Source organism: Eublepharis macularius, chromosome 14, assembly GCF_028583425.1.
Source record: "Eublepharis macularius isolate TG4126 chromosome 14, MPM_Emac_v1.0, whole genome shotgun sequence".
Taxonomy (NCBI): domain Eukaryota; kingdom Metazoa; phylum Chordata; class Lepidosauria; order Squamata; family Eublepharidae; genus Eublepharis; species Eublepharis macularius.
The window spans coordinates 20,890,645-20,900,294 of record NC_072803.1 but is presented as its reverse complement, the minus strand read 5'-3'; the positions used below and the strand labels follow the sequence as shown (position 1 = coordinate 20,900,294).

General features: G+C 43.9%; 1 protein-coding gene across 1 annotated transcript in view; it reads left to right on the top strand.

Annotated features, from left to right (window-relative positions):
• The first annotated feature begins 3,157 nt into the window (after window positions 1–3,157).
• Window positions 3,158–9,650, top strand: part of FEZ1 (fasciculation and elongation protein zeta 1) — a 62,455-nt gene continuing 55,962 nt past the window's right edge. The window contains exon 1 of the mRNA XM_054998263.1: window positions 3,158–3,300. The gene's annotated coding sequence lies outside the window, so the exon portion shown is untranslated. The remainder of the gene's footprint in view (window positions 3,301–9,650) is intronic.

The following is a 9,650-nucleotide window of genomic DNA, read 5'->3' as shown; positions in this document are numbered from 1 at the left end:
TGTGAGAAGATTAGAACAGTACCAACAACAGTCTGTGTCATCCCATTGGAATCCCTTACAGGAAGCAGTGATGGTTGGTGCCTATAATTTTGCAGATAAAAGTGAAACCAGAAAGCTGGTTCAAGTGGAAAGTCAGACTAAAACATGCTGACTGTGCTCTGTATGAAAATAAGCTTTAGAAACCAGAGGAAAGATTGATGGATCTGAGGCTGCATTCCTCTACTACAACAGTGAATCCATGCTGGAGGCTTTGGACAACTGAGTAGTCATAATGCAAAATTAACCACTGAGCAGGATCATTGCTGAAAGAAGGGATAAAACTAATAAATGTAGCTGTTGTGTGAAATGTGTCATCCAAATACACTCCAGGGCTAAACCATTTCTCATTTGTTTAGGCATTTTTAGATCTCTCATCCGCAGTTCTTCCTGCTGTCTGTTCTTCCATTTCTCAAAAGGAACACTGGAACAATGTGGTCTCTATGCTCCCATTGTTTCCCCTGACCTTTTGCACATGGACATTTTCTGCTTGCATGTATTATTGCTGTTTCTTCCATTCCTTTGACCCTTTGTTCCCCCCTACACTTCAAGGTTTTCTGACAGTTCACTGCAGTGGTGAGCAGCTGTATTCAAATGTTTCAGGTTTTTGTATGAGCTAAATGCTCTCTTCCTGCCTTTCTATGATGCCTTATGCCTTGTAATTCTTTGCACACGACTGTGCAAAGGTAGTTTAGGTATTTTTGACACTTTGATCTGATAATCTAAACTTGTCAAAGTACGCTGCTGTTATAATCTTGTATACGAATAGCCCAGTTGCCCTGATCTGAGGATACTTACATTTGGAGACTAGAAACATGAATGGACAAGACAAATCTTCCAACACTCCTGAAAAATGCACCAGGTTTGCAGAAAAAAATGAAATCTAAAAAAAAAAACAGAACAATTTTTTTAAAAAACCGAAATAATAAAAGGAGCACCTTTTATCTTTAACCATCTGCCTTCAGTGCCTGTTGCTAGGCGACCATAACAGTTCAACCATTATTCCATGCTTGGTTTCTGTCAGTGAATGGTGTGTGTGGGTGTGTGTGTGTGTGTTTTGGGCCAGACCCCAAAACAACCACCACATGACTTGATACCACATGACTTGCATGATTCTCCCAGGACTGGCTGTTTACTACTGTTCAACAACAGCTTCAACTGCCAAAAAAAAAAAGGTAATTGTAGTGTAGTGATTTAGAGTTTCAGAGCAGGATGTGGAAGACCCAGGTTTGAATAACCACTCTGCTGTGGAAGTTCACTGAGTGTCTTTGATCCAGTCACACCCTTTCAGCTTAATCTATCTCTCAGGGTTATTGTGAGGATAATTGGAGGAGATGAGAATGATGTAACCTGGAGAAAGGCAGGGTATAAATGAAGTAAATTAATAAATATAGATGAAGATGGGGGGGCAATAAAAGATAAGTTGTTTAGTGGGTTTAAAGAGAGAAGGTCATAGGAAAAGGTGAGCATATGGAGGCTGCCAGGAGGAGGGAAAAAAGAAATAGTGTGGGGAAGGGGATATGAGGAGAAGTGAATAACGCAAAAGCACCACCACCACCCGACCTTGCAGGTTTCCCACCATGCATGGGGCTAGCTCATCTGGCATCATGCGACTAGGCTATAGGGGAGAGGCTGCTGGTTGCGGGAGGGGGAAAGGTGAAAACGGGGGGGGGCTGGCAAAAGTGGGTGGGAAAGAGGAAAGGAAGCAGGAAAAGGTGGTGCTATGGGGGCAGGGAAGGAAAAGAGGACATGGTGGGGAAGGGGGAAATTAGATGCCCCTCGCAGGTCTTCATGGGTCCCCCACTTGTTTTAGACTAATGCTGAAACTTGTAAGCAACTTCCATCAAAAGCAATGGGATTTACATTGAGGTATAAGGATTGTAGATTTGTAGTACAGTTCTATGCAACTGTAAATGCTTTCTTCTGCTTAAAGCAATCAAGCTTCAGATAATGTCAAAGAAGTCATGTTTATATTATACCATCTATATTTTCAAGTCTTCAGTTACAGAGAAACGGGAAAGAACAAATATGTATAAAATCTTCTAAAAACTCTTCATTGTCAAACTGCTTTTATTTATATTTATATTTCAATTGATAAAGCGCCCATCCTCAGGGGCTCTGGGCGGTGAACAAGTTAAAATCAATAAAATCAAGAAAACAACAATTCTAAAATCAACATATAATAAACAATAATGAAACAAATTAATTTGTGATCCATTGACAAATCCCACCTCCCCAACCAGAAAGCAACCTGGCTTGGGAGAGCTGGGTTCAGAAAGCGGGTGACCGTGGGCCATTCGCTTGTACTCAATTTGACTTGCCTCACAAGGTTGTTGTGAGGATAAAATGAAGAAGGGAACCTGACTTCATTGGAAGAGGGGCGGGATAAAACCATGATAGATTATTTTATTTGAATTTGATTTTTTAAACTTGTGGTCTCACAATGTGCAGCACAGTCTATTTAAATGTAAAAGATAACAAAGTATATATATATATATTTAAAATCAACAAAGTTAAACTCCTGCAAATATTTTGTCTGAAACAGATTTGTAGGAAACGTGCAGAAAGCAGGTGGAATAGATGCTACCTGCAGTGCACCCCCCCCCCAATCTTTCTTATTTATACACACTTTGGGGGTTGAAGAACAGATTGTATGACAACATTTCCACCCTGCAGTGTGAATGACACATTCCCTCGGTCCTGGAATAGCCTGCTAAGGAACAGATGCTTTGGCTCCAGCGCTGCTTTATTCGAATCTTTTGTATTGAATTGACTCCGCTGGAGGGCAAAAAAGATATGACTGTTATGAATGGAGCCCCCTCAGGACTGCATTGACTGCAATGTCTCACAGCCTCTGGATGAAGGAAAACCCTTCTTTCCCTACGTTGGCTGCCTCTCTGGGGTCCCAGAGTGAGGGGTCTTTTTTCCTGTGTGTGTGTGGGGGGCGGGGGTCCAAGTAGGGCTCCTGTGCCTTTTGAGGGACCTGACATCTGGATGTGAAGTGCCGTGTTGGTGTCAGTGTCTTGGAGCGAATGCATATTGATGAGGAAGGCTGGGCTCACAGCTTGCCAAAGCTCTCTGCAGAGTGGGGAGGCAGCCGAGTGCCTGGGAACAGCGCTGTTCTGCGCAGGCAGGCAGGCAGGCAGCTTCTGGCTGGCTCCCCCAAACACATTTGTGTTGGGGGCTTTCTTTTTTTCATCCTTCCATCATCTGGGCCCACCGAATGGGATGTTGAGCTGAGAGCAGAGTTGCTGCTACACTCAGGTGTGTATTTCTGGGCGTTGGAGTGAAGGGGGGGGGGTGATGAGCGCTAGAGAAGCTCATCCGCAAGGGTTTCCAAGCACTCCTTTCCCATTGTTTGCTGCAAAAGGCTGGGCTAAACATGGAAATTTGGTCCTCTGTCTTGGATAGAATAATTTTGGCTTGACACAGCACTGTTGAGTATGGGAGGAAGGAGTACAGTTGCGTATAATATGTCCATGTATGGTATCTTGTATATGTTGAGCCTGGGAGAAAATGGAATGGGAGGGGGCTGCTCTATGTATGTGTGTCTGTGTGTGTGTAAGTTGCACACCTGTTTGGAAGAGAGAATAGATTTTTTACTTTTGTGTACACCAGTCCGGTTGTGTGTGTACAGGTGGGAATGTGTGCACAATGCAAAACAGGTCAATTGGGATCATATGAAGAGGGTGGGAGGGGGTGTTGTGTGTGTCAGTGAGACAAAGAGAACTGTTTGAAGAGTGGGTTGCAGTGGCTCCGCTATGCTGGAGACAACGAGGCCTTCGTTCATGAGGTCAGGAGGCTGTGTAGGGGGGATTTTCACAAAGAGGCTGTTAGGGTGTACAAGAAGTCCAGCGGTATGGGATATTTGTGTACTGTTTGTGTGGGAAATGATGAGCTTTGAGCCTGGAGAAGAAAGTGGTAATGCCCGCTGTGAGGTATTTTATGCCTCTGGAAGAGCGTGATAATGCTTTTTCTCTCAGCTGCAACTTTGCATGAGACAGGAGATTGTGCATGGGCACAGTTGCTGTTGTGTTTGTGAGGAAGGGGAAGTTATTTGTGAGTGGCCATTTGGGCAAAAGCAGGTGGTATGTGGGTGCAGAAGGGTGTTGGCTTCTCATCTCTCGTGTAAGGTTAGATTGAGGGAAGGACGCTTTTATACATCGCTTGGGTGATGGGAACAAGGTGACCTCCTGTTTATTGCTGTCCTGACAGAATTACTACAAAGTGTTTGTAACTCCTTGGGGAGGCCTTTAGATACTGCAAGCAGAGCACAACAGGGAAAGTCAGGTGGACTTGAGATAGCACAAGGTTTACACCTTCTGCGTATGCTTTTGGTCCTGACACTCATCATTTATAGGTTACAAACATTTACCCAGTGGAATTTTGGAAAGGGGGATATTGGAACTGAAAAGCCTGGGCCTAATCTCAGCTCCTGGCCTACCAAATGGTAAAGTGGCAATCCTTACAAGATTGTTGTGGCAGTGGAAAGAGAAAGAAATGCTGGGATATCCCCAACCTTTTACTTCTTTTCCTTTGGGTTTTGCAAAGAGTTGAAACGAATATTATTTGTTGGAAGGATATGAATTTGCCCTGGGACACACTTTTCCTTGAGAAGATGGCTCACTACATTAATTTTGCTCAGGCTCAGGACTCCTCTGCTGAAGACCTAGGTTGGTCAACTCAGGCCTGGGATCTTCCTGGAAATTTGGGGGTGGTGCCTGTGGAGGAGGGAATTTGGGAAAGGATTGAGACTTTCAGGCCTCCTGCAATGTGCTAGACCTCCCTCCATCACTCAGAGTGGTGGGAGGAGTTTTTTTTTTTAAGTCTACTTTGCCTGAATCACTGTGCCCCTTCTAGGAAAACTCCAGAGGTGATGTAAAGTAACTCTAGGAATTAAGCTATCCTACGTCACTTCCAGGTTCCCTGCAGAAATAATGTAGCTGCATAACTGACATTGCACCTCTCATATCCTCACCCCAACTCTTTCTCCCTAATAGGGTTACCAGTCCCCTGGTGAAAGTGGGGTTCCCTGCTCCCAGCTTCCACCCCCACGACCTCTCACCTGTCTGACAGGGGGGGGGGGTGCAGGGAATGAATCCAGGAGCTCTGGAGCACGCTCCCATGCACTCCAGAGCTCTTCCTTGTCATGCCAGGAATGACTTCATTCCTGGCATGACAAAGAAAGGCAGGCCCCTACACAGGGCTTATTTGATGAAACTTGATTTAATTTTAATCAAATCACCCCCCCCCATCATTTCCAGTGCAACAAGGAACAGCTACATGACCCCCCACAGCCCTCCCATCCCCCAGGTTGGCCTCCACGGGACCTGACAACCCTACTTCCTAGGAAGGATTTCAGTTAGAATCTATGGTATACCATAAAGTCTAGCCTTGGAAGCTGCCGTTTTCTCCAGAGGAGTTGGTCTCTATAGTACAGAAATCAGTGGTAATTCTGGGACAACTTTAGGGCCTACCTGGTGTTTGGCAACCCTGAAGAACGAAGTGGTAATGAGGAGGCAGAGATGGTGGAATGGACTGTACCACTTCAGATTCTAAGTGACGGATTGCATTTTCACAGTTCTGCTAGTTTAATCATTCCCTGTAAATGGCAAGTAGTGCAGGAGCATTATGTGACGTGTGAAGGGCAGAATCTTTTACTTTAAAGTGCTATGTTTTATTTTTTTTATTTGCAGGGAGTTTTTACACCACATATTAAAAATGTGGATTGAAGTGGTACCATCCTTTACTACCTTAAAATTCTAGCACATCATCTGGCTTCACGTAATTTGACCAGGCCTCCCTGTGCAGGATGTGGCTGGTTGCCATGTTTGGGATCATTAAGGCATTTCCCCAGGATATCTTAGCTAGCTCCCTAGTATTTTCTCGTGATAGAGGGTGGGATTATGTTGTTGTGTGTGGTTTGGTTTTCTTGCTTCAGCAATCTGGAATTATCAATATATCTAATTGATTGATATATTGGAGGGTGGGGAGGGCGGAATATAAATACAATAAATAAAATAAAATAAATTAAATTAAATTCTCAACATGGCCAAATCTGTGGATACTTCAATCCAGATACTAGAGCCATGGACACACAAAACAGATCTTTCTACAAACCTGAGAAAAACTCCCAAGTTTGCAGAAAAATCTGAAATCTAAAAAAAAATACATTGGAGGAGTTAAAACCTCCAAAATTATAGAAGCAGCACCTGTAGCTTTAAAAAATGAATGCGCTCATTGGCTGTTGCTAGGCAACCACAACAGGGTTGCCAGCCTTCAAACTTTAATTTCTGTCAGTAAAAGGTAGGAGAGGGGGCAGGGCTGATTTGGCCTTTGAGGGAGGACTTGTTGGGCCAGGCCCAGAAACCCACCACCAAATGACTTACTATCCTGAGACTTGCATGACTCACCCACGGCTGGCTGCTTGCTACTTTTCAACAGCAGCCACAACACAATAGCCAGCGTGGGGTTATTAGGATCTGGAAGACACAAATTCAAATCCCTACTTTGCTCTGGAAGCTTACTGGGGGACTTTTGGCCAGTCACACCCTCTCTGCCTAATCCTCCTAACAAATTTATTGTGAGAATAAAAAAAGAAGAATGTCAGCTGCTTTGGGTCCTCACTGGGGAGAAAGTTGGGATATAGATGAAGTAAATAAATAATAAATGTAGCAGAAGAAGATGGGGGGCAACTAATAGGTTTGTTAGTGAATGTGTAGGAGGGAAGAAAGGGAGAGGAAAGAATGGGGGAGGAGATGCAGGGGGAAATGAGATTCCCCTCAGCAAGTCCCTGCAGTTCCCCTACTTGTTTTCACGATCACTATGCAGAATTTAATGGTGAGGTATTGTGGCCTAGGTTGTAGACTCAAGGGAGGGTGGGCGTATGGATAAGACTGCCCACCTTGGAATACGGAGCTGCATTAGATGTTGACCACTGGTCTTAGTCAAATTTACGAGGTGTTGAATATTATGACCTTAGGGAGGATGCTGATAGCCACAAATCTCATGGGATCTCTGAGTGAAAATATGAGAATTACCTCAGATACAGAGGATAGAGACGTTTTTGTTCACTGAAAAGTTTGGTGGAAAGTGGCTTATGTGTGTGGAAAGGGGTGCTCCTGGTGCTGGGTAGAATCCTGCCAAAGAGAAAGGCAGAGGGAGACTGGAGGCATTTGTAGAAATATTTTCCTGTTTCTGATTCTCCCCCATCCACCCCACTTGCACGTTCAGCTGGTTCTGTCACATCGTGTTTGGCTGGAGGGAATGTGAGGCCGCATGTGAAATGAAGCAGTGCATTGGAAGCTCTGGCCTCCCTCTGTTTCTTGCCTAGAAGCCCAGTGTCCCCTTGGGAATGGAGGTGATTCTTGCTCCTGAAGAGGGTCATTTTAGGGGAATTCAAAATGAAGATAGATAAAATTAAAAATTAGAGGCCAGAAAGGTCAGCAGCCAAGGGGAGTGGAAGGAGCTGTTAAGGAGTGAAATAACAAATGGTCACGCTGCAGAGTTCAGAATGAAGCGTAGCTATAGTTGGAACCATATGAAAGGGGCAGGACTTTGAACAGTCGAGCAAATACGGATTAGGATGCGCAGGTATCTTGGCCGAGCTGAGCAGGAGAATCTATTGAAATTAGTGCACTGTCCAGCTATAACTAATTTTGCTACTGCAACATGTCTGAGGCCTAGCTCAGGACCTGAATGGAAGTTTATGTGCACCACCTTAGAATAAAGAATTGCCATCCAAATTAGACTGGCCCCCATAAAAAGTTGCAGCAGGATTTCGGATATCTGCAAATCCACGTAAACAACAGTAACAGTTTGTTGCCTTGTGCTGGAGGCTTGTCACAGAAGCAGATCAATGGCCAAATGATTCCTAGTGTTTGCAATGGCCTCTTTAACAATGGAGAAAATTTAACCCAGCAGAAGAGTTCTTGGCAGCAATCCATCCACTAGCAAGCGGACTGGATGGAAACAGCAGGCAAATGGACAGTTTCCTTTTAGATTGGATGAGGCATGTGGACTACAGGGCATTAGCTTGGTGCCATGTGTGGTTGCAGTAATGAACGTACTCTGTAATATCCCAAAGCAGTTAGCAGCACAGTTTGGAACTTCAGCTGGGTCAGGTCGGAAATGATAAATGTAACAAATTAAGGCTGAAAGTCAGGAAGCAAACTGAGCCACCCCTGGTGGAAGAGCCTTTCCAGACAATGTTGTTGTTTTTGTTTTAATTGCACTGTTCCCTAATGAGCACATGACAAACTAGGGTTTAATTTCTTCCTTTTTTGCACACCTTGCTCAGAAGTTACATCCAACCAGGGTTCCCAACTGACCCTTTCTGGCAATCTTGCCCTGAAAATTTCTGTGTAATTTCATAGTACACATCCTTCATTTTAAATATTTTGAGTACATTAACCATTACTAGTTTTTTTTTTAAAGAGATGGGTACTTTAAACATAGTGTCCCTTTTAGGTAATATCTTTGTATATATTTGCTGCTGTTTTAATTGGGGTTTTCTGTTCTGGGTTTAAAGATGTTTTTCACTGTAATTTAAAAAAACTGTGAATCTTCTTTCATAGATAAACTACTTTGTCAACCAGTTATTAAGTGAGATTTTGTAATATATGAACTTTAAATATTAATTGATTGATGTTGAGAAAATTTAGCATGTGCTTCACTCAATGCTTCTTAAAAATGCTTGACTGGATTGTGTCCTATTTGATCAAATTAAAAGGATACCTTGCCTTTGTTCCCTTTCCATTGGTGGTTGTTGGCAGTCTCTGTTTTAGGTCACAGCAGGCTACATCTATTCACTCCTGGTTATCAATTCCATTTTGCCATGTTCAGAAGCAGTGAGTACCGGATGCTGTGGGGACTAATAGTGCGGGAGGACAATTGCCTTCATGCTGTGCTTATGGGTGCCCTGGAGGTATCAGGTTGGCCAGTGAGCAAAACAAAATAATAGACTAAAGTGACGTTTGGCAGGGGGATTCTTTCATTTTTATCATATGCTCTGTCTTTGTCTCTGCCAAATGTTCCATTGTTTTTTACTGTCCTGAGCAATGTGAGCATGCACACCAAGGTGATGCTGTGAAGGAAAATTGATTTCTGTTTACTGCTCCAGAAATGCTTCTTTCAAAGTGCTGCTTTAGCCTGTCTCCTAGGCTAATGGTGCTTTGGCTGGCTATCGCCATGCTGCCCTGTTGGCATGTCCAATATTGTGGGGAGGACTGTAAGACTGGACATGCATACTCTGGGGAGGCTGGCCTACTAGGGTGATGGAGGCACTGACCTATCAGGCTGAGTGGCCCCCAGCCCCCTTATGTCTGCCCTCTTCCTTAGCACCAGTCTAGGGGATGGCAGCCTGTCAGCTTCCTCCTGAGTCAATCTCATTTCCTACCTGAAAAGTCTCATGTGTGCACCTTAAAGGTAAAGGGGAGGGGAAGGGAAAGGAAGGCTCTTCATGGGCATTGGTAATCTTTACTCTTAAAAAAATAGTAGATGAGGAAGAGGCTTAGTAGGAAGTAAAGATTGACAAGCGTAGGCAATTAATTCTTACGGAATCCACTAACCAATTAAGGACTCAGAAAGGCAACAGAGATGCTAGCACCCTGGTG